Source organism: Ochlerotatus camptorhynchus, unplaced genomic scaffold (assembly GCF_037179485.1).
Source record: "Ochlerotatus camptorhynchus isolate MF236.1 unplaced genomic scaffold, CSIRO-AGI_Acam_v1.1 ptg000330l, whole genome shotgun sequence".
Taxonomy (NCBI): Eukaryota; Metazoa; Arthropoda; class Insecta; order Diptera; family Culicidae; genus Ochlerotatus; species Ochlerotatus camptorhynchus.
The window spans coordinates 6491623-6513241 of record NW_027040818.1 but is presented as its reverse complement, the minus strand read 5'-3'; the positions used below and the strand labels follow the sequence as shown (position 1 = coordinate 6513241).

General features: G+C 38.2%; 1 long non-coding RNA gene and 1 pseudogene across 1 annotated transcript; both read right to left on the bottom strand.

Annotated features, from left to right (window-relative positions):
* Positions 1 to 10877: 10877 nt before the first annotated feature.
* LOC135708596 (uncharacterized) lies at positions 10878 to 11860 on the bottom strand. Its single transcript, XR_010518303.1, has 2 exons — positions 11717 to 11860; positions 10878 to 11366 (listed from the first exon to the last, which is right to left on the bottom strand). It is a non-coding gene; the product is annotated as an uncharacterized LOC135708596 (long non-coding RNA).
* Positions 11861 to 20076: 8216 nt separating this feature from the next.
* LOC135708569 (large ribosomal subunit protein bL17m-like) lies at positions 20077 to 20635 on the bottom strand (annotated as a pseudogene).
* Positions 20636 to 21619: the final 984 nt, after the last annotated feature.

Below are 21619 nucleotides of genomic sequence, written 5' to 3'. Positions count from 1 at the left end.
TGCATCAACTATTCTGCAATATCTGGGACACCGCGACTTTTCCGGCTGACTGGATGCAGGGCGTCTTAGTGAAGGTCCCAAAGAAGGGGGACCCAACTGTATGCGATAACTGGCGTGGCATTATGTTACTGTGTTGTGTTCTCAAAGTTCTATGCAAAGTTATCCTCAACCGGATACAGGAGAAGATCGACGCGACTCTCCGACGGCAGCAGGCGGGATTCCGTGCTGGAAGATCCTGTGTGGACCATATTGTCTCGCTCCGCATAATCTTGGAGCAGGTCAACGAATTCCAAGAGTCCCTTTACTTGGTTTTCATTGACTACGAAAAAGCTTTCGACCGACTCAACCACGAAAACCTGTGGGGCGCCCTAAGGCGCAAGGGAGTTCCGGATAAAATCGTCAACCTCATCGAAGCTCAGTATGAGGCTTTCACGTGCAGGGTGCTGCACAACGGAGCCCTATCTGACCCTATTCGGGTAGTCGCTGGAGTGAGGCAAGGATGTATTCTATCACCGCTACTGTTCCTCATCGTAATCGACGAGATAATGGTTGGTGCGATCGACCGTGTGCCGAACCGTGGGTTGCTCTGGCAGCCTATTACAATGGAGCATCTAAACGACCTAGATTTGGCGGATGACGTTGCTTTAGTATCACAACGGCGTTCTGACATGCAGAGTAAGCTCGACGATCTCGCCGAACGCTCCTCAGCGGCAGGTCTCAACATCAACGTCAGCAAGACTAAATCGTTGGATATCAACACGGGAAATCCATCCAATTTTACGGTAGCTGGTCAGGAAGTGGAGAAGGTTGAAAGTTTCCAATATCTTGGCAGCCAGATAGCGTCGGACGGCGGAACCAAGAGTGACATAGGTGCACGGATCAAGAAGGCAAGGGCTGCTTTTGCGAGTTTACGAAACATCTGGAAGTCAAATCAGATTAGTCTCCGCACGAAGATCCGAATTTTCAACTCTAACGTGAAATCTGTACTGCTGTACGCTAGCGAAACTTGGTGCGTATCAGCGGAGATCACACAGAAGCTGCAGGTGTTCATCAACCGATGCCTGCGGTATATAATTCGTGCTTGGTGGCCTCACAACTGGATTTCGAATGCCGAGCTCCATCGACGGTGTCACCAGAAGCCGATATCGACAGAAATTCGGGAACGTAAGTGGAGGTGGGTTGGCCACACTCTACGGAAGAGCGGAAATGAAATCTGCAAACAAGCGCTGGATTGGAATCCAGCCGGACATCGCAGCAGAGGCAGACCCAGGGGCTCATGGCGGCGAAGCCTAAACAAGGAGATTAAGCAAGTCGACCGGAATTTGACCTGGGCCCAGGTCAAGGCGAAAGCAAACAATCGCCCAGGATGGAGATCTTTCACGTTGGCCCTTTGCGCCAGGGATGGCGCTCAGGACACTTAAGTAAGTAAGTAAGTCTATCATGGTACATGCGCAGTCATGTGCACTGAACCTGAAACCATCATTTAGGACAAGTTTCCTAGATCATGATATATTCTGGGATCTCCAAACTGTTCAAAAGTTCAGATTAGAGAGGGTCTAGTATAAGAGAGGAACGGACTGACTGGTTTTGAGCCAAACGAACTGTCAAAGCCAGCATGTCTTCAGCAACTGTATACGTAGAAGAATATTCATGAGTCTATGCAAATAATTAACAATCCATTTCCATGAATATATGATCTTCCAAGTTGTCCAAAACGTCTTGGAGTTCAGATCTAATCTTGATGGACCTGGAATTAGGGCGTAACAGTAGGGTGGGGCTTATTTTTCAAAATCTTTCGGGGACACGTTTTCTTATGTGGAAAATGATTACTAGTGCCAAACGAACAACATATCCAAAAATGAGCGTTTTTCGTTAAGATTTAGAGGTGGCGCCAGAGGCCTAAGTCCAATATATCGAAACGAAGCTGATTTTCGAACAAGTCTTGTGCGTCCTTAAGTAAACACGTGATTTCGTTACCCTAAAGGGCAAAAACTTTTGTCCGTTTGGCGATATCTTTAACCATTTTCGAGATATACGGCATAGCAGGTTTGGACTTACACCCACGAATATGATCTAGCGCAAACAGTATTCTTGGCAGTGCTAGACAGTGAGCGTATGAGTACGATACAGATCGAGCGAGAACGCAACAGTGTAAGAGAGAGCGAGAGAAGAGAGAGAGAGAATAATTAAATCTCGATGAACATTTCAAATGGTCCTATCTGCTTTGATCGATTCTCTTCATTGCCTATCTCTTTTGATAACCACTGCTTTGCAAACAGGTTTTGCGCTAATTTTACAAAATAGTTTGATAAAGGAGGTTCTTATCTAGCATCCAAAATGTCAAACACAATAGGAAAAGCTTTTACAGCTGAGTTATTAACCGAAGAAAATCGATCAATGCAGATAGGACATTTTGATATGTTTATCTAGAAATGTGTTCATTATATTTGTGTAAAATTTTGTTAATCCATAAAATCCAATTCTCGAATATGAACTCACTATGACGAATACTTATCAACAATAGTACTTTTCTTCAAGTCAGTTAGGTTTTTCTTGTGGAAGTTCACGTTTACAATAAGATTCTGGAAATTTTCGTTTTGAGTTACATTACGAATATAATCATGAATTTGACGGAAGACCTTGTAGGGTGGGGCTAAGTTTTCAAAATCTTTCGGGGACACTTTTTCTCATGTGGAAAATGATTACTAGGACCAAATGAGGAAAATATCCAAAAATGAGCGTTTTCGTTAAGATTTAGAGGTGGAACCAGAGGCCTAAGGCCCAAATGAAATTTTTGTTGCACACTTCCCAAGTAACAATTTTGGTTTTATAAGGGTTCTGAAGACCATGATTTAGACTTGTAGCATGCTTTAAAACCTCCATAAAACTTGCAATGTTACTTGGGTTGGTATCTAAGCGAGGAACTAGTTCGGCTTGCTGTATTCGATGAAAGTCTTCCAGACATGGAGCGACAGAATCTCGCACTGTCGATTCGATTGAAACCAGGAGGTAAGAAACCACAGAGAAAGCGGGATCTACCATTCAAAGAGTTGTTGAATGCAACTTTTTCACGTTTAGCAACAGCAAACACAGCAACATTGTTTGATACACTAGGTATGAACAGCAGTTTCCTCACTGTCCCTGTATCGTCCTGGATCAAGAATGAAGCCTTTATTCATGGTATGAACATTGTCGATAATTTGAAAGTCGTAAACGACCACGCTGAAAGGGTTATCCGGCAAATTCATGATTATAATCGTAATGTAACTTCCACGTTTCCCAGGTAACAATTTTGGTTTTATGAGGGTTCTGTAGACCATGATTTAGACTTGTAGAATGCTATAAAACCGCGAAAAAACCTGCAATGTTACTTGGGTTTGGATGCTAGATAAGAACCTCCTTTATCAAACTATGTTGTAAAATTAGCGCAAAATCTGTTTGCATAGCAGATAGTCAATGAAGAGAATCGATCAAAGCACATAGGACCATTTGAAATGTTCATCGAGATTTAATCATTCTCTCTCTCTTCTCTCGCTCTCTCTTACACTGTCGCGTTCTCGCTCGATCTGTATCGTACTCATACGCTCACTGTATCTAGCACTGCCAAGAATACTGTTTGCGCTAGATCATATTCGTGGGTGTAAGTCCAAACCTGCTATGCCGTATATCTCGAAAATGGTTAAAGATATCGTCAAACGGACAAAATTTTTGTCCTTCAGGTTAACAAAATCACGTGTTTACTTACCACCTCTAAATCTTAACGAAAAACGCTTATTTTTCGATATGTTGTTCGTTTGGCTCTAGTTATCATTTTCCACATGAGAAAACGTGTCCCCGAAAGATTTTGAAAAATAAGCCCCACCCTAGCGTAACAGCTTTTGTAAACAATGATTTCTCTTGATGATATCTAGGAATTCAAGGCACACCCCCACAAATCAACATAGTCATCGGGTAGGGGAAGACTTCCCATACCTGATGATTATGTTGGTTTGCGTGGGCGAGCTTTGAATTTCTAGAAATCATCTAAATATATAAGTAATTGTTTACAAAAGCTGTTACGCCCTAATTCCAGCTCTATTTAGAAATGATCTATTAGATCTACCACAACTGAAGCAATGTCATTAGCAAAGGCACATGTCCAAACTGATTTATGGATTCTATGGGCATCAATTTAGATTTATTGTATATAGGATGATCTAGGTTCTCCAAATAGAGCTAGAGTTTAGATCAAATTCAAATTAAATTCTATCACAACTGGAGCGATGTCCTTCGCAACAAAAATTCAAAACAAATAACGGTGCTTTTGTGTTTCAATTACGATCGAATTTTATAGTTTGGACATTTGCAAATTCTCGCATGGCTGCGAAGTAGAGTGGAAATTATTTCTAAAAATCGTTCGGGGACATGTGTTCCCATGTGGGAAATGATTATTGGAACTAATTTAGTAACATATCACAAATTGAGTTTTTTTTTCGTTGACATTTAGAGCTGGCGCAAGGGGTCTAAGTTCAAAATGTCGAACGATGAGCTTTTTCCCGTATATGGAGTTACGCTTACATATTGATATATCAAAATCAGTATCTTTGCGGTGATAGTCGTTATAACTGAACTTGTTGATCATATACTGGAGGAAACAGATTCGAAGAGATATGTAGGAGCTTTATTCTTAGATTTAAAAAAGGCGTTCGACACTCTGAATCACGATATTTTACTGCGTAAATTAGATTGTTATGGGATCAGAGGAGTCGCAAATGATATAGTTCGAAGCTACTTAAAAGGTAGAACTCAATTTGTTTCGTATGACGGAGAAATAAGTTCCCTGAGACAAATAAGTACAGGAGTTCCCCAAGGGAGCAATATTGGGCCCTTACTATTTCTCATTTACATTAACGACATTAGTAAAACTTGCCTTGCTGGTACTCCGAGGTTGTTTGCAGATGACACAGCCTTATTTTATCCGAATGTCGATCCAAAAGCGATAATTTCAAGCATGAATGGAGACTTACAAATTCTCCAGGAATATTTTTGCGATAATCTGCTCTCACTAAATTTACAAAAAACTAAATACATGATCTTCCGACCACCAAGAAAAATCCTTCCAATTGTTCCTAATTTAGTAATGGATGTTAACGTCATACAGAAAGTAGAGTCATTTAAATATCTAGGTATTCAGCTAGATTGTATATTGTCTTGGGATCTGCATATCAAGGAAGTAGCGAGAAAAGTTTCATCCATGTGTGGAGTTTTGAAAAGGGTTAGATGTTTCATTCCTCGAAAAGTTCTGCTTATGTTCTACTACACTCACATTCACTCACAGCTGAACTATTTGATAATTGTATGGGGTAGAGCCTGTAAATCAAAGCTTAAAAGACTGCAAGTATTACAAAATCGATGTATTAAAATAATCTATAACCTACCTTTCCTGTTTCCATCTGTCCGGTTGTACACAGATTTTCCACATAAAGTATTGCCTATACAAGGCATGTGTGAAGAACAAACATTGCTCTTGATTCATAATATGCAAAATAATCCAGCAAGTATCCACAATTTAACTCTAAATGTGACGCCACGATTACACAACACCAGGCAAAATAATCATCTCTCTCGATCTCGTGCGTATACAAACTTTGGTCAGAAACGGTTTACTTTTATAGGTCCAGACAAATTTAACAACCTACCCAGAGATATTCAGATGCTAACAAATCGTTCATCATTTAAATCTAACATTAAAAGTTATTTACGATCGCAAATACCACAACTATTAATTTAAGCTTAATTATATTTTCTTTCTTTTTATTATTATATTTTAACCGTCATCAAACATTTAAGTATTAATTATTTGTCCATCTTTCCTTAGTATGAATATAAATATTAATTTTGTAATGTTTTAAATACATGCGCTTCTTTAAAAGGATACTTTATCCACTAGAAGCGCATAAATTGTTTTGTTCGTAATAGTATCTCCTTTTTGTAGAATTGTAAATTAAAATATGCTCAGCCATTTTATATGTAGTGTTTTGTATTTATGATGTTGCCTATGGCTGAGTTTTTGAGTGTCCACTACCAGGGGGCTCAAAATGGAGCTTTTTGGTGTGGGGGAGAGTGGAGGGTACTCAAAATTTATTTATTTTATTTATAGATGCAGCGTGAGCAGCGAATCCAAACACATAAAGCAACCAACGATACAGACAAAACGGTTGCTACGACTACCATGACAAACTCGCTCTGTGACACCACTCGATCGGAGTGGTAGAAGGATAATGATATATTACTTGCCTGCTTTGTTTCAATATGCATGGATGAGGACATAGCTTGATCTGAATCGAGAAAAGACATAACAATAAAATTCCCATTAACACACGTGTGTGATCTTCGGCTTTACTTCGTTAAGCAGCTTGCCAACAATTTGCTCGTTTCCTTTTACCGCCCCGAGTGAGCTGTGTCGCACGGGCTGCTTGTGTTGAAAAAAGGAAGAAGATTATATCATTATTGCTTTCCACTTCTGACATAGCGTTATCATTCGGTTCGTTGATCGCTTGTCATTTTGTCATTTGGAGATATTTTTGATTCCTTGAGCGTGAATGAATATGAGAATGAGAGAGAATGATAAAAAAGGGCGAAAGGGAGAAAACGAGAGAGCGAAATAAAGGTAAAACTTATTACAGAAACTCGTTCTAAATATATATTTGCGATCAACGAGTTAGGAAAGAATTTCGAGTTACGGTGATAAATTTTGGAATTTTGCATGGAAAATTCAACCGCAAATGTGTAACCACCTACTGTATTGCCATTTAATATTGATAGCTAGTGCAAATGTTCACCATGATGATTTATTTTGTCATAATTAACGGTAAACAACACGTTTTTTGTCTTCATGTATGTACATACTTGAAAAAATCTTCATGAAAACTGCAAAACGTAACAAAATATTGAGGTACATTTTTTGAAAATTTATTAAGCATCCCCTTGGATCCCCCTATGAATTGTATATGAATCAGTAGGGTATAAGTTGCTGAATGAAGTGACGTTGTTATTAGCTGCTAGTACCTGCTAACCTGCAAGGTACACCCCCTTAAAGATAGTGTAAAAAAATTGTAAAAGCTGGCGTAAATCCTTTTAACAAAGAGATAACGATTTACTGTCTTCTGCAAAAATGTGCATTTTCTCAGCACCTACAACTTTGTAGAATATTTAAAAATCGACAAAATTCAAAGAAAAAAGTTATGGTGAAAAAAAGTTTTTTTTTAAAGAAGGAACTACCGTTTGTAGTCCATTTTCAACCTATAACTTCATCCACTTGAGAGATAGAAAGTTTACACCTTGGACAAAGTTTCTTAAACAGACTTCATCTTCAATGTTTCCATAGGTGTTCATCAAATTTAACAAGACATAAAAAAGTTATTTTTTTTTATCTGAGTGTATACCCTCCTTAACCAAAAATTTTCACTACTAAAATAAAGTACTTAAAAAATAAAGAAACATTTTAGAAGACAACAAAAAGCTATACTCTATAGTTTCGTCGCAAATAGCCATGTCCCACTTTTTTTGAATTCGTCCCACTGTGCACTGGGCCGATTTAAAAGATCAGAATATCAAGTGAAAGGTAATACTTATAATCTAGTCCCATAGGAGGATTGAGCTAAAACCCAAAACATGATAAGTTCAAAAAATATAATTCTTAAACGACAATAAACACATAGCTGATTTGTTTATATGTTGTGTAGAAAAGCCTACATTTTCATGGAAAAATATAAAAACATATTGCGCCCTCTGTCTACAAACCATGAAAACCACAAAAAAAAAATACAATCATTATTTTGATCTTTGATATCGGCCCAGTGGTTCAAAAGTTTAAATGCATAACTGCATTTTGAAAAAAAAAAATCGATTTTTAGACCACCCTAACATAGAAATGGAATGCTAAAATAAAACAGCAACACAGGTTATCTTCCATTTAATTCCACTTAATGAATGTTGGTATCTATGACAGGAACGTATCTCGACTACAATGTGTAATCTTCATCAATGTAACTAAAGACTTATCAAAATCTAAGTACTCATCCCTTAGGACAACATGTCAAGATCACAGGTATAAATATGAAACTACAACATGCTGAATCGAAACATACCTAACTAATAACCAAAGATTTATGTAAAGTAGAAGAGAAAAATCTATACAACTTTTTAATAAGGGAAATCCCCAAAGGCTTGGAATTAAATGGAATATAACCTGTTTTGCTGTTTTAGTTTAGCATTCCACTTCTTCGTATTGTCTCGTGGCTAGGGACATTGTAAATTATGGATTCTGTAAAGTCTTCCTAAGCCATTCTAATCATAATTCCATGGTAATTCTGAAAAGAGGAGAACTTTAGTTAAATTCTATGTAAATTTTCAAGGTTGTTATGATTAGAATTCCAAGCACCATTTACGTTTTTACACGGTCTTGAAGTCCATTCTAAGCATCATAAACTTCTTCAAAACCGTGATGAATCCAGGTTTGTTACTTGGGAATAACATGGTGTTTTTGAGGAGAATTCCATCGGGGTAAGCATGTGGGTGAATCCAACAGGAATTTCGGAGGAGAATTCCAAAGAAATTCTGACATGCATTCCAAGAAAGTTTTGATAGGATTTCCAAAGGAATTTGAATCTGAAGGAATTCCAAAAGAATTATAAGGAGAGTTTTTGGCTGCAATCCAAGAATAAATCCTTGGAAAATTTTGAAGAATATTCCTAGGGAACAGTAGCAGTAGTTATGAAGAAATTTTCAAAGTTGTTCAGGCTCAGAATTTCAGAGGAGAATTTCATGGGAATTGTGAGAAGCACTCAAGGAAAATTATATTTGAATACCGAATTTTGCGAAAAATTCCAACAGAAATTCGAAGAAAATTTCATCAGAATTTCAAAAAACTATTCTTCTAAATTTTGAGGAGAATTCAAAGAGAACTCTGATGATAATTTCCAGGGGAATTCTGACATGGACTCCAAAAACATCCTGACTAGATCTTCGAGAGAATACTGATATTCAATAATCTGAACCAGAGGATGACTCAAATTCTAAAGGAAATCTTAAGAGAATTACAATTCTGAGTGGATGACGAAGACCATTCCTTAGGAATTTTGAAGGACATACTTAGGAAATGTTGTAGTGAGACATTTTCGAAAGAATTTCAATGAATCAATGCAGGGGAAACATGTCAGAAGGGTCTAACTCGAAACGTAAACAATGACTTGGATCGTCGATTTCTTACGAATAACAACACATCCACTCAAACTAACTAAATCATCTGACAGAGCAACGTTTGTTCTATGAGCTGGTGTTGTCAGATTCCGTGGGTGTGTGGTCATTGTTTACATTTCGAGTTATACCCTTCTGACATGTTTCTCGTGAATGGTACTGTAATCAGGGTGGAAACTGATCACGTAATAATGTTAATATAGAAATAATTTTTTACACTATATGAAATTAACAAACTAATGGAATTAAAATCAGTAGCGATGAGGTTTCTATCGTTCTGCTTGATTACTAGGGTGACCCAAAATAACGCTTTGTCTGGAAACCTTGGAGCTCACCTTCCAAATGATAGCCCAGGATGTTACAAAAAACTGGCAGCAATTCTTAAAAAATTTGATTTGGAGTTAACTCTGGTGGGATTTTTGAAAAAAAGCCGATTTTTTATAGTCAGAGCTGAATAATCGCCAAAGCATCGAAATTTAGTACAACCCAATCCTTTGATATTTTTACACATTCCTAAGGGTTTCTACCAAAAGAGAAACATTTGTCATGGCCTGCTAGATGCTCCATTTTATCATGATTTTTAATCCCAATGCATAATGTTATTCAATCATCATGATATCTCAATATTGAAAACATTTTAGCGTTATTTTTTTAAATAATTCAGATTCATTGACATTTAATGACCCTCTCAAGTTGCGGACAACAATCGCTGCAACCCTATGACTGTTTTTTAAATGATGGTGCGGTTTCTCTTCAAATTTTCTACGTGACAACTAAAAACGCAACCCATAATGATCTATTTCTACCCGGTGATAAATTTTCCCCCAAATTACGGTAGCATATGATGAAATATTGTGGAGAACTAGAAGCGAATTTTGGAAGAATTCTTAGGCAATACTGACGGGTGTTGCCACGGAAATTCATAGGAGAACTTCAAGCCCTCTATGGTTATTTTGAAAGGTATTCCTATGGAATATGATAGAGACTTATGAAGAAAAGTGAGCTCATTCGAGAAATTAAATTGTTTAAAAAGGACAGAATTCCTCAAGTTTTTTGGAGAAAATTTTACCAGAATACCAGAGAGAATCCTAAAGAAATCCTGTGAAAAGTTTCAACGAAATGAATAAGGTAGGTAATAATAGAAAATATTTTTTTTAGATATTCTGGGACTCAAACTTTTTCGATACGCCGGATGTGGAAAAATATTTATACCTGCATAAAAAGTTTCCAAGGTTCTGAGCCAACAAAAACGTTCGAAATGCCTGAATTCGAACACTGTTGGAGATTTCAAACTCAACAATAAAATCAAGTTTTAGAGACTTTAATTTTTGTAGGTTTCTGCTACTTAGACAAAAATATTTGATGTTAGAAGCCTTTGATCTTGGGTATTATGCACTCAGGGACATTGCTCATCTTTCGAGAAATCAGTCTAAGAAAAACATTTAATATTCCGGGCTTAGCTAAAATGTAGAGTGATTTATATTAAGAACACAAGCATTAAATATGACGAAATCATGTTTTCTGTTGAAATGGTAAAATCTGCATGCCGTGACGGGGCAGCACTAGTTTGTTCGATTCCACACAAATGCAGTCAGTTTAAATATCGCGCCGTTTCGGATACTCCTTAATCAATCAGAATATTTTCATAGTTTGTAAATCTTATCGTTTATTCAGGTTGTACATTCAAGATATTTGACTGGCAGTTGTATGATACAAAAAAAAAGAGGAAAATCGTTCATTGCACTCACGTTTTTTCAAGCACACTGGATCACTATAATCATAAATCATACAGGTATCTGGTTTGTAAATTAGCGTAAAAATAGAAATTCCTATCGCTCAAAGCTTGAACGATCGGAGTCGGAGAAAGGCTCAGTTCCTGCACCGGGCAGGACCAGCTAGCTGACCTAACATCGGCAACGACCTCACTGGGGACTAGCATTGGATGTCCGTTCCTAACCCAACAGGAGCAGCTTCTTCTTCAGCAGCAGCTTCTTGAGCAGGAAAGTCTGGGAGTCCTGTGGGTTGACGGTATCGTCGGCGGCGCCTCCATCGGCTCCGAAGATGCTCTCATCGTTAACGGCGGGCACGGCGGCGACCAGGGCGAAGGCCAGCACGACGAGGCAGATGGTCTGGTGGAAGGAATGATAAAATTAGCACATTTCGCACGGTTTTACACTGACGGATGTGTGGAAATCCTTGTAAATTTTCGTCACATGTGGTAAGTATTAAAATCGTATAGTTCGTAATTTCCTCGGTCACATTGTTAACCTCTTCCGTTCAGTAAATTTCACTGATTGACACATTTATATTCGAGATTGGACATCATTTGTACTACCACTTGAGTGACGAAAATTCACAAACCATTTATGGTCACAGTCTTCGAACCGATCACCGATGGTCACGATGGATGAGCACAATGTACCATGAAGGGTTCACATATCAAATACTTTGTTTTTCCACACGACAATCACACACGTACCATGAGTAGGAATTTCATTTTGGTTGATTTGGAGTAGCTGGTTTGACCACGAAACTTGAACTGCGTTTGGATCGATTAACAACACACGACTGATAGTGACCCTTCCAACGGCAAGGAATTTATATACCGAAGCTGCTTCTGACGGTGTGCTCAAGATCAACTCGTGCCATCAGCAGTCCCGGTTTCAAGCAGAGCAACGGCCAGCACCCTCCAACCGAATCCCCGCGCCTTTCGTCCCTCGCTGCCACAGTGTAATAGTAGCCTATGGTACCGATTCCACATGAAAACAAAGCCTCCCCCCACCCCTCCAGGTCCGACATATGGTGGTATGCAGCATAGCCCGAACGTACGAAGGGGACTCGGTGTTTCCATTTGTCTAGTTGCGGCACTTGGCGCTCACGCGGTATTCGCGGATTTTTGTTCTCATCTCTGTCTGCCTGCCGGTTGTTGTGGTGTTTGTGTTTTTTTTTTCTCCTGCGCCCATTAAAACAGCTGGTTTTGGATGCACGTGGAAGATCGCTCAGCAGGATCGGCATGGAGCTTCTTGGATATTTCTAACGAAAATAGGATCATTCTACGGGGGACGCTCGGCTCTAGCACATCGAGCTGATTCTGACCGGATCTAATCGGGAAAAGAGAAGAGATTGCGAGCTGAAACTATACGCTCACATATTCTGACAAATATCAAGCTTGGTCCGCTTCAAGTGCTTAAGAGTTGGTTAAACATCTCAATCGAGTGCAGGATTTCAAGCGGTTAGCGTTTTGTTTGCGGTAATATTTAGTGATGAACTGTTCCTTCGTTTTAAATATACTTTGTTGTGAAAAAGTGCCATGTAAGCAGTTACATCAGCAAATTTCAAAAGCGTTGTCTCACTGAATGAACATTTAGTTGTGTTAATTTGTTTAATATTTGTTTTATGAAGTTATGCGATGTGCTTCCTTTAGCAAATATTGTGCTTTGGTTCGAAGTTAAATAAATATGAATCGTGTGCAAAACGCTAATTCAGTCAAGCTGATTATATGTATCGCTAAACCAGGAAATGGTGATTTCAAGGCCATTTTGGCATTTTAAAACCAGTTTGGGAAGTCAATATTATTTTGTTACTCATTTGGGCCATTTTTGCAGTTTTACCCAAGTAACAATTCAGCAGCTATTTGGCATCCACTCTGATTTAATGATGGTTTATAACGACAATGAATTAATGCCGGTGGTGCTGTAGTGGTAAGCGTGACTGCCTCTCACTCCAGAGCGCTGGGTTCGGCACCGTCGCGATTTTCTGAGGCATAAAATCTCTGATCACGCCTTCCTTCGGAATGGAAGTAAAGTCGTTGGTCCCCGGTCCATGAGTTGATGGGTCGATAGGTAGGGTCCAGGTGTGGGATGTGACTCCTTGGTGTCGGTAGCAGTGGTACCAACAATCAATACGAAACTAACGATTTTAAATTTGCTCACCACTTTAGTAGCCTATAGGTCCCAAGCAAACGATTAACGTACCCTATTCTAGTCGAAATTCTAGTACTACGCAATGTTTGTTTTGATTCGCTTTGAAAGTTTGACAGATAAAATGAGGGGTTATTGGTTTTTCCTATGTTTCGAGGGGTGATTCGACAAGCTTGGGACCGAAGATAGTACCAGAGGTGTGTGTGTGTGTGTGTGTGTACAATCTAACCCCCACTGTCCGGCAGTGTTATTATGGAAGAAAACTGCTTTTTATTACCCTTAAATTAAAGCAGGTTTAGTCCGGGAGTTAGAAGGTGTTAGCTCTATTGCAGCTCCAGTGACCCATTTCAGAATGCCTGGTAATTCACGACCACTCCGAAGTCACTTTTTCTTACAATAAGCTCCGCATGTTCACTCTACCTTTATCAAATGGATAATGGTATCATAAACACACTTCCAGATTCAAAAAATATTATTTCCAAATCTGGCACGTATATAGTTTTGAAATTTGTTCAACTGTATTAAATCGATTTGAATGGACATTTCTTATCAATTTTGTTTCGAATACCTCTTGATTAATCTGCTGGCAGCACTTACTGGCCCTTACCGGCGACCAACTCATCTGCCCGCGATAGCAACAACGCCTAAATTTCAAAGCTCTCCGAACGTCCCCTCGAAAATGCAATCGAGATATGTATAAGAACAATCTTCAACTGGAACGTACTCACCAAATCAATACATCCGGGAGCACATTCCCGATGCTTATTTATCTCTCGCAAACCCGTCATTGTCGAACGGCAAAAAAAGGAAACTCGGTGAGTAATTCTGTGACACGGAATTTTCACTGAACATTAACATAAACTGAAATTAAAAATTATCACTCGCGATGGCACTAATTTCTGGTCCGGGACATCTCTTCTGATGCTTGCAAACATGTTGAATCACGTTTTCTTTCTCTATTCTAAAACTTCCCGAACGCACACACAAAACAGAGAACAAACTTAAAACACAACCGTATCCAAAGGCGTTCGAAACAGCACCCGCACTTTAGGTGAATCATCCTGTCGCAAAAAAGCCATGCAGGAGATTGATTCTTCATCGCCTTTAACTGGTTTAGCGCATTGGTCACAGGCGGAAGTCATGCTGACTCAGTTTCCAAAAGTGTTTTAGAAACAGCGGTGGAGATGCTCTAATACGCAAAGAGGAATTGGATTCTCAAGATCGCCCAATGCTATGTCGGATTGGATAACTTTTTCACTGTTTTCACAAAACAAAATATGCTCTAATTAGACGATTATCGCAACGAACTGCACTTTCCACTAACAACCAGTACAATATTACAGGTATACCGAACGGAAAAAAACGAATAACGATAGCCCGTGTGATAAAAAATCGACAAATTTAGCAGCGCACAATCACGACGATGTGAATAACAATAACTGTCTACGTGTCACCTCTCGACCGAAGATAGTACCAGAGGTGAGCCAAAAAGTTGAGCACGTTTCTTCGGGACCTACTTGTCTTAGAGTTACTTCTATGGTGGTACCAACAATCAATACGAAACTAACGATTTTAAATTGGCTCACTACTAGACTAGCCTATTGGTCCCAAGCAAACGATTAACGTACCCCATTCTAGTCGAAATTCTATTACTACACTATGTTTGTTTTGATTCGCTATGAAAGTTTGACAGATAACATCAGGGGTGTGTGGATTCATGCAGAACATGCAGGGGTGAGTGAAATAGCTTGGGACTGCTTGGGACCGTTGTTCTGGTACTGAGTGAGCCAAAAATAATAATGATTTTCTTCGGGACCCAGTGGTCTTAGAGTTACCTCTATGGTGGTACTCAGTACATAAAACAAGATCGACGGAAATCAAATAAAGGAAAAATAAACGACAATGAACAATCCATTTAGTTTAAATACAGCAATCAAGGGGTAATCAACTCTGCAAACTGTGCCGAAGCACATCGTAGCACATTGATCGGCACGTTAGAACACACCATGACAGAATAAAAAAATAACGCGGCATCACCAACCGGTGGAAACTAACGATTTTAAATTGGCTCACTACTTGACTAGCCTATTGGTCCCAAGCAAATCGATTAACGTACCCCACTCTAGTCGAAATTCTAGTACTACACTATGTTTGTTTTGATTCCCTATGAAAGTTTGACAGATAAAATGAGGGGCTCGTGGATTTTCCTATGTTTCGAGGGGTGCATCGATTAGCTTGGGACCGAAGATAGTACCAGAGCTGAGCCCAAAAGTTGAGCTCGTTTCTTCGGGACCTTCTGATCTTAGAGTTACCTCTATGGCCTCACTGCTTTGTGTTCACAAGCGTTGCTAAGGTTTATTACTTTGTTTACCTCAAAGTAAAGGGGAAGTTTTTTTTTCAGTTTTATTTTTTTGTCGATTTTCCAGTGAGGTTCTGCCAAATCATAATTGACGGACTCTCCGTGCCCTTATGCCTTTTGGGAGATGGATCTCTAAAGAAAGTCTGCAGGGTATTTGAGGGATGTCCATAGTTTCGAAAGGATTTATATTTTGGGGGAAACCTAAACAAATTAGTCAGAGTCACCATGCCGCGCAGAATAGGCCCAGATGGCCAAAGGATCCGCTCCCAAAGCAAATTGTATAGGTAAAGAGAATTTCAGAATTCATTCTCATTTGCAGCATTGATAAATAGTATCAGCAAGAACCCGCTGCACAAAGATCCTGCCAGTTTCTCACGGAAAACCACTCGGTACGATTGATGGTCCACCAATCAGTCAGCTGTACAGCTCATTGCATAATGGATTGAACGATCTCGAAGATTCAATTGACTATGGAGGCTGGTGGAGTTTAGTAACATTATAATGTATGGTAACTCGTAATGTCTTGTTCAGATTACAGTGTTATAACATGTTACACGTGTGTTATGATAATTATCAACAAGTAAATCGTCATCAAAATAGCCTTGTAATAATTACACAACAATTGGAATGACCAATGTGCAGCTGTTAGGATGTAATATTCATTAACTCTATATTCATTCGATTAGTAAGTGGTATGTGTCTCACGGTGGATGCCTTGGTCCTCTTATCATTTTCAAGAGCTGAGTGACTGGCTTGAAAAAAGTGACCAAGTCACTAAAAAGTGACTCGCTACCAGCCCTGTATTTTGAACTTGTCAGTGATGCCAGTTCTTAGTCAGGTCAATTTAGGTAGATCAATTGACCTGACTAAGAACTGGCATCACTAACAAGTTCAAAATACAGGGCTGGTAGCGAGTCACTTTTGAGTGACTTGGTCACTTTTTTCAAGCCAGTCACTAAAAAGTCACTTTTTTTAAGGCCAAGTCACTAAAGTCACTTTTTCTTGTAATAAGTGACTATTTGAAACTTTTTTAAACGTGAATTTATTTCAAGATTGATCATTCTTCTGGATAAGCCTAGATTTTGTTTTATTTTTGAACACTTCGAAGTTGACGAACTGGTAAAGAGTTTTTTTTAACGTTAAATCGTTATTCTCTATCTACAGGGTGTCCACTACAGTGATGCAAAATTTGAAATTTCCGCTCCACAATACTTAAACGATTCCAAATCGGATCATGACTAACCTCTCAAAATTTGAACCCATTTGGTGAGAAACTGAGATGGCACAAACCATTTGAAGTTTGTATGGGAATTACTATGGTAAAACCAAGATTTTTGTTCATGTCTATCTAATAATTCACCATTTCGGTGTGCTTCAAAAGCTTTTAACTTTACTTGTTGGAAATTTACAGCTACAACTTCGCTGAGAACCACTTTTTGATTAAATGCAAGGATCGAAAGTTATCAATGGTTCAATGCACTGATGTCTTATGATCATGTTCAATCAACTGCTCAGCAGGCAACATTGGTGTTTCTCAGGCGTTGAATAGGACACAAAAATCATGGCTACTATGTCACATTGCAAAATACAGTGTTGCCTACAGAGCAGCTGCTTGATCATGTCATAAGTTTACCAATCTCTTAAATAATTAATAACTTTTTTCTGTCTCGTTTTACATAGAGCATTACATTGAGCAAAGTTGTAGCTGAGAAAATTTTCTATAAGAATGGCTATCGAACTGTATCGCAGCTCAATATGCAAAAAGACTAGAAGGCAATGAACAAAAAGTTGAGATTTCCCATAGTAATTTACAAGTAAACTTCAAATGGTTTGTGCGAAGTCTGTTTCTAACCAAATGAGATGTAACTTTTGGAGGCTAATCACGACCCGATTTGAAACCATTGAAGCACTGTGGAGCGAAAAAGTCAAAATTTGCATCAGTCTAGTGTCCACTCATGTGGCTAAATAAAGTTTCCTGGGGTTTCCAGGTTTTTCCATAACGTTGGTGGATAATTTCCAGGTTTATAATAAGAATGCTATTTATGAAATCGTCGTATTTAATGCAGTTGAACACTTACTTTATTTTAGTAAGTCTAAAATCACAACCTTTTTAATGTCTTGACGTTTCGTACTTACAAAAATGTGGAAATTTTATGAAATTCTGTTGATCTCAGAAAAGCTACATCTAGAGATCTTTGGGGAATTACAGAGATCTTAAGGGGAAGTCCCCGAAACTTTAGCCCAGACTATTGAATTGGTTTAAAAACCTATAAGCGTGAGCTTAGACAAGTTCAGGATAGTTCCATGAAGTGCTGAAATAATATCGAGAACCCATAAGATGTTCCGAAAGATTCAGTACAGAGACTTTCAGAAAATTTATGAAAACTTCAGAAATATTTCAGGAACTTCACGGAAATCCGGAGAATTCCAGGGAAGTTAGGTGTTTACGAGAATTACATTTATCTTAAAGCAGCACCGGAATCTTCATTAGGGTTGAGAGATTTAGGGAAGCTCCGAGAACATCAAGGCAGATCAGAGAATTAAAGGACAGTTCAAAAAATTTCAAGGACATTGCAGAAACCGGAAATTTCGGAAACTTCGAGTTGCTCAGAGAAAATTTCTGGAACGCAATAAAAATTATGTGAACATCCGGAAATGTGAGAGTATTTCAAGATCTAAAAAAAAATAAGAAAATTTAGCTTAGTTGATTAGAGAACATCAAAGAAGTTCCATTAATTAAAAAAAGGCGAGAACTTTTAGCAAGCACCGATATTTTCAAGAAATTCCAGAGAACTTCTAAGAAATTTAGATATTTTTATATTGTTTTATTATGTGTTTTATTATATTCAGTGAAGTTCCGAGTACGTCGAGGACGATCAGATAACATCAGAAAACACGATCACATTAACTCAAGGAAATTTGCAGTGAGTTACAAGGAGTTCCTTAGAATTATGGGATATTCCGAGAAGTCTATTATTGATCCGAAAACTTTAGAAGCTTCAGAAAATTATAAATATATATATATATCAGAAAATTTACCGGAACATTTGATCAATTTAGAGAAATTCAGCAAGCCTAGAAAACTTCTTGCAGGGAAAATTAGTGTTTTAAGGCAAAGTTCCATGAGCGTTTATAAACTTTATAAAACTTAGGGAAAATTATAGAATTTAAAGGCAATTAAATCAATTCCAGTAAAATGGTGGGTTCTCTTAAAAAAATACGGAGGCAGGGTAGCCTAGAAAATTTTAAGGAAATTGAGAAACATTCTGGGCAGTTCAGAAAACTCTAGAATATTGAAGAAGTTATGAATTAGTTTCGATACTTTGAACTTCAGACAAATCTTGAGACCTTCAGTGAAAATAATAGAACTATATTCATTATTTCGCTGCGGAAGCCTAAAGAGGTCCCTGAAATTTCAGAATTACTTCAAATACTTCACAAAAGTCCAGAGGTCTTCAGAAACATTTCGAGAACTTCATAAAAGTCTATGGATTTTAAGGCAAGAGCCGAGAATTTCAGGAACTATTTTGGACATTTCGGGAGCATCTCAAATAAGTTTAGTATTGCTCCAAAAACCAAGGGAGTTTCAGGGGAGTTTAGTTCTATTAGTTTCACTAAATAAGCGGGAAATTTCAAGAAGTTCCCAGATTGTCGAGAACTTTAGAGATGTTGAGAAAATTATTGAGGTTTTCACATAGGTTCAGAAGTTCACGCAAGCTTAAACATTTTTAGAACAGTTCAATAAAATTCATGGTAGTACAACGAGCTTCATGAGAACTGCAAACACTTAAGAGAAGTTTCGAGAACTTCGAGAAAGATATTGAACTCGCTAATAAAGCTTCAAAGACAGAAAAAAACTTCGAGAAAGAACAGACATCCTCAGAGCAGAGATGTGCCAGAGCAGGAAAATTAGAAAATTTTAAAAAAGTTTCGAGAAATTCAGTGAATTGTTAACACTTTAGAGAAGATTCATGATCGTTAGCAAAATTGTGGAAACTTTAGGAAGTTTGAAAAAGTTTAGAGAAGTTAAAAAAATGATGAGAAGTATTGCGAGCATCAGGTTAGTTTCTCAAACTAAAATAGAACTTCAAGGCAGTTTAATTAAATTCAGGAATATTTTGGGAACTCAAGTAGTTATGAAGATATCAGAATAGTCCATTCCATATTCAACGGAGATTTCTCGGTTAAAAATTGGCTTGGAGTTTACTATCTTAGGCTCAGGCTTCACATGAAGTCTAAAATTCATCAGAAGTACCATGAAAACAGATTGCAGTTGATGTTTTCCTCATATTTTTTTCCAGAACTCCCGTGGAATGAGGTCCTTAGAAATTATAATAAAATACCAAGAGCCTTAAAACTGTGAAGGGAATTCGACTCCAGATTCTTTAAAATTTCTTGAAGTATTATAACTTTTCAGTTCAGAATTTATAAAATTGGTGGGAAATATGCATATTCTATAACCAAAAAAATGTATTTTTTTTTACTGAAGATCAATCCATTCTGGATCTATAAAGTTCAATGTGTGAAAGAAAATAGCTAGGAATATTAAATGGTTTTATTTTAAAATTCCCTGATTCTGCCAATCTGCGCCGCAATTTCCGCGTACTTTTCCTTGCGGAAATCCTTGCGCGCCTCGTCCAGCAAAACATTGTGCAGTAAATTTCGATTCTGGTAAAAATTCTGCACCAGCGAAGGATACGGATTCCCCCGCAGCTCCAGTACCGCGCGCTTCCGATACCAGCCGGGATATTCTTTCGGTGCCTTGTACATCCGCGTAACGGACACTTTGTACTCTTCCTTCTAACCTGGGCGCCAGCACCTTGAATAGCTTGTGCACCAGCTGCTTCTCCGTCAGCCAATAGTCGGCCATTTCCATCGTCGGCTTGTGGCAATCCCCGTACCGGATGGCATCGGAGATCAGCCGCTCGGCGTAGCCCCGCGCTTCATCCGCTCGCTGGTAGTTCAGCTCGATCCGTTCGTGTTTGATCAGTGCCGTCACGGTTTTGCGAAGCTTGTCGAGCCGCCCTTCCGGTCCGTCGATGTTTTTCAAGTTGCGATGACGGGGCCGGATCGCAACCTTCAGCTGTGACATCAGCTTGACCATTTCGGCTTGGTTCATTTTTGGGTGTGTTAGCACTTTATTACGATAATTTCACTTTATATGTTGATTATTAAACTAGTGTAGGAACAATTTCCACACTGGAAACCGGTGATTATTCAATCAAAACACATTTTTCCCAAGACTGAGGATGAAACGAGAATCGGGGAATCACGAGAAAAAATCTTGACCTTAGGGGAATATAGAAAAGAAGTATGATGGAATTCAAGGATGATTCCAATGGAACTAAAAAAAAACACAAGCAAACATGTGAAGAGTTCCAAATAAATTCAGACTGACCAATAATGTCATGATCTGGGACCCAGGAAAAATATAAATTCAGGAATTTAAAATCATTTTAGATCCTGAGACTTCAAAAATGAAGCGATCAGACTTTCATTTTAGTAATTTAATAAAAATATTCTTTGGAATAAAATTATTCCTAATGGTCATGCGAATAGTGGAGTTACCCGCAGTTTAGGTAAACTGTGTGTGAGTACCATGATGTTAGACTTTGATTCCCACTTCAGCCAGGTGGATTATACTTCAAAATAAAATGGCCTACTGGTCTACTGGGTGTTGCGTGTAGTATGATGTTAAGAATTAAATTTTAAATCTGATAAACCTCAGGGTAATATTAGAACTATTTAGAACTAATAAAATCTTTAAATTCTGGTACTGCATCAAATATTAAGGACTACATCGACTATTAGTTTAAAAAAATCCATCCCATCAAATGTGCTTGATTCTTTGCTTCTCATTCTTTTTAAAAAAGTTACATTTAAAAAACAATTATTAACATATTTTCTGCAATATTTTACCCACATTTGACTCAATTTTTGAAACGCTGCTTAATGGATATTTGAACTTTTTGGGTACACTGTGTCAATACTTTTCAACTTTGGATGATTTCAGCAATGCTAACATGTCATTTGCTTTATATAAATTATTTAAACATGTATAACCATTCTAGTACTTTAAATAAATTCCAGATGATCATACTGA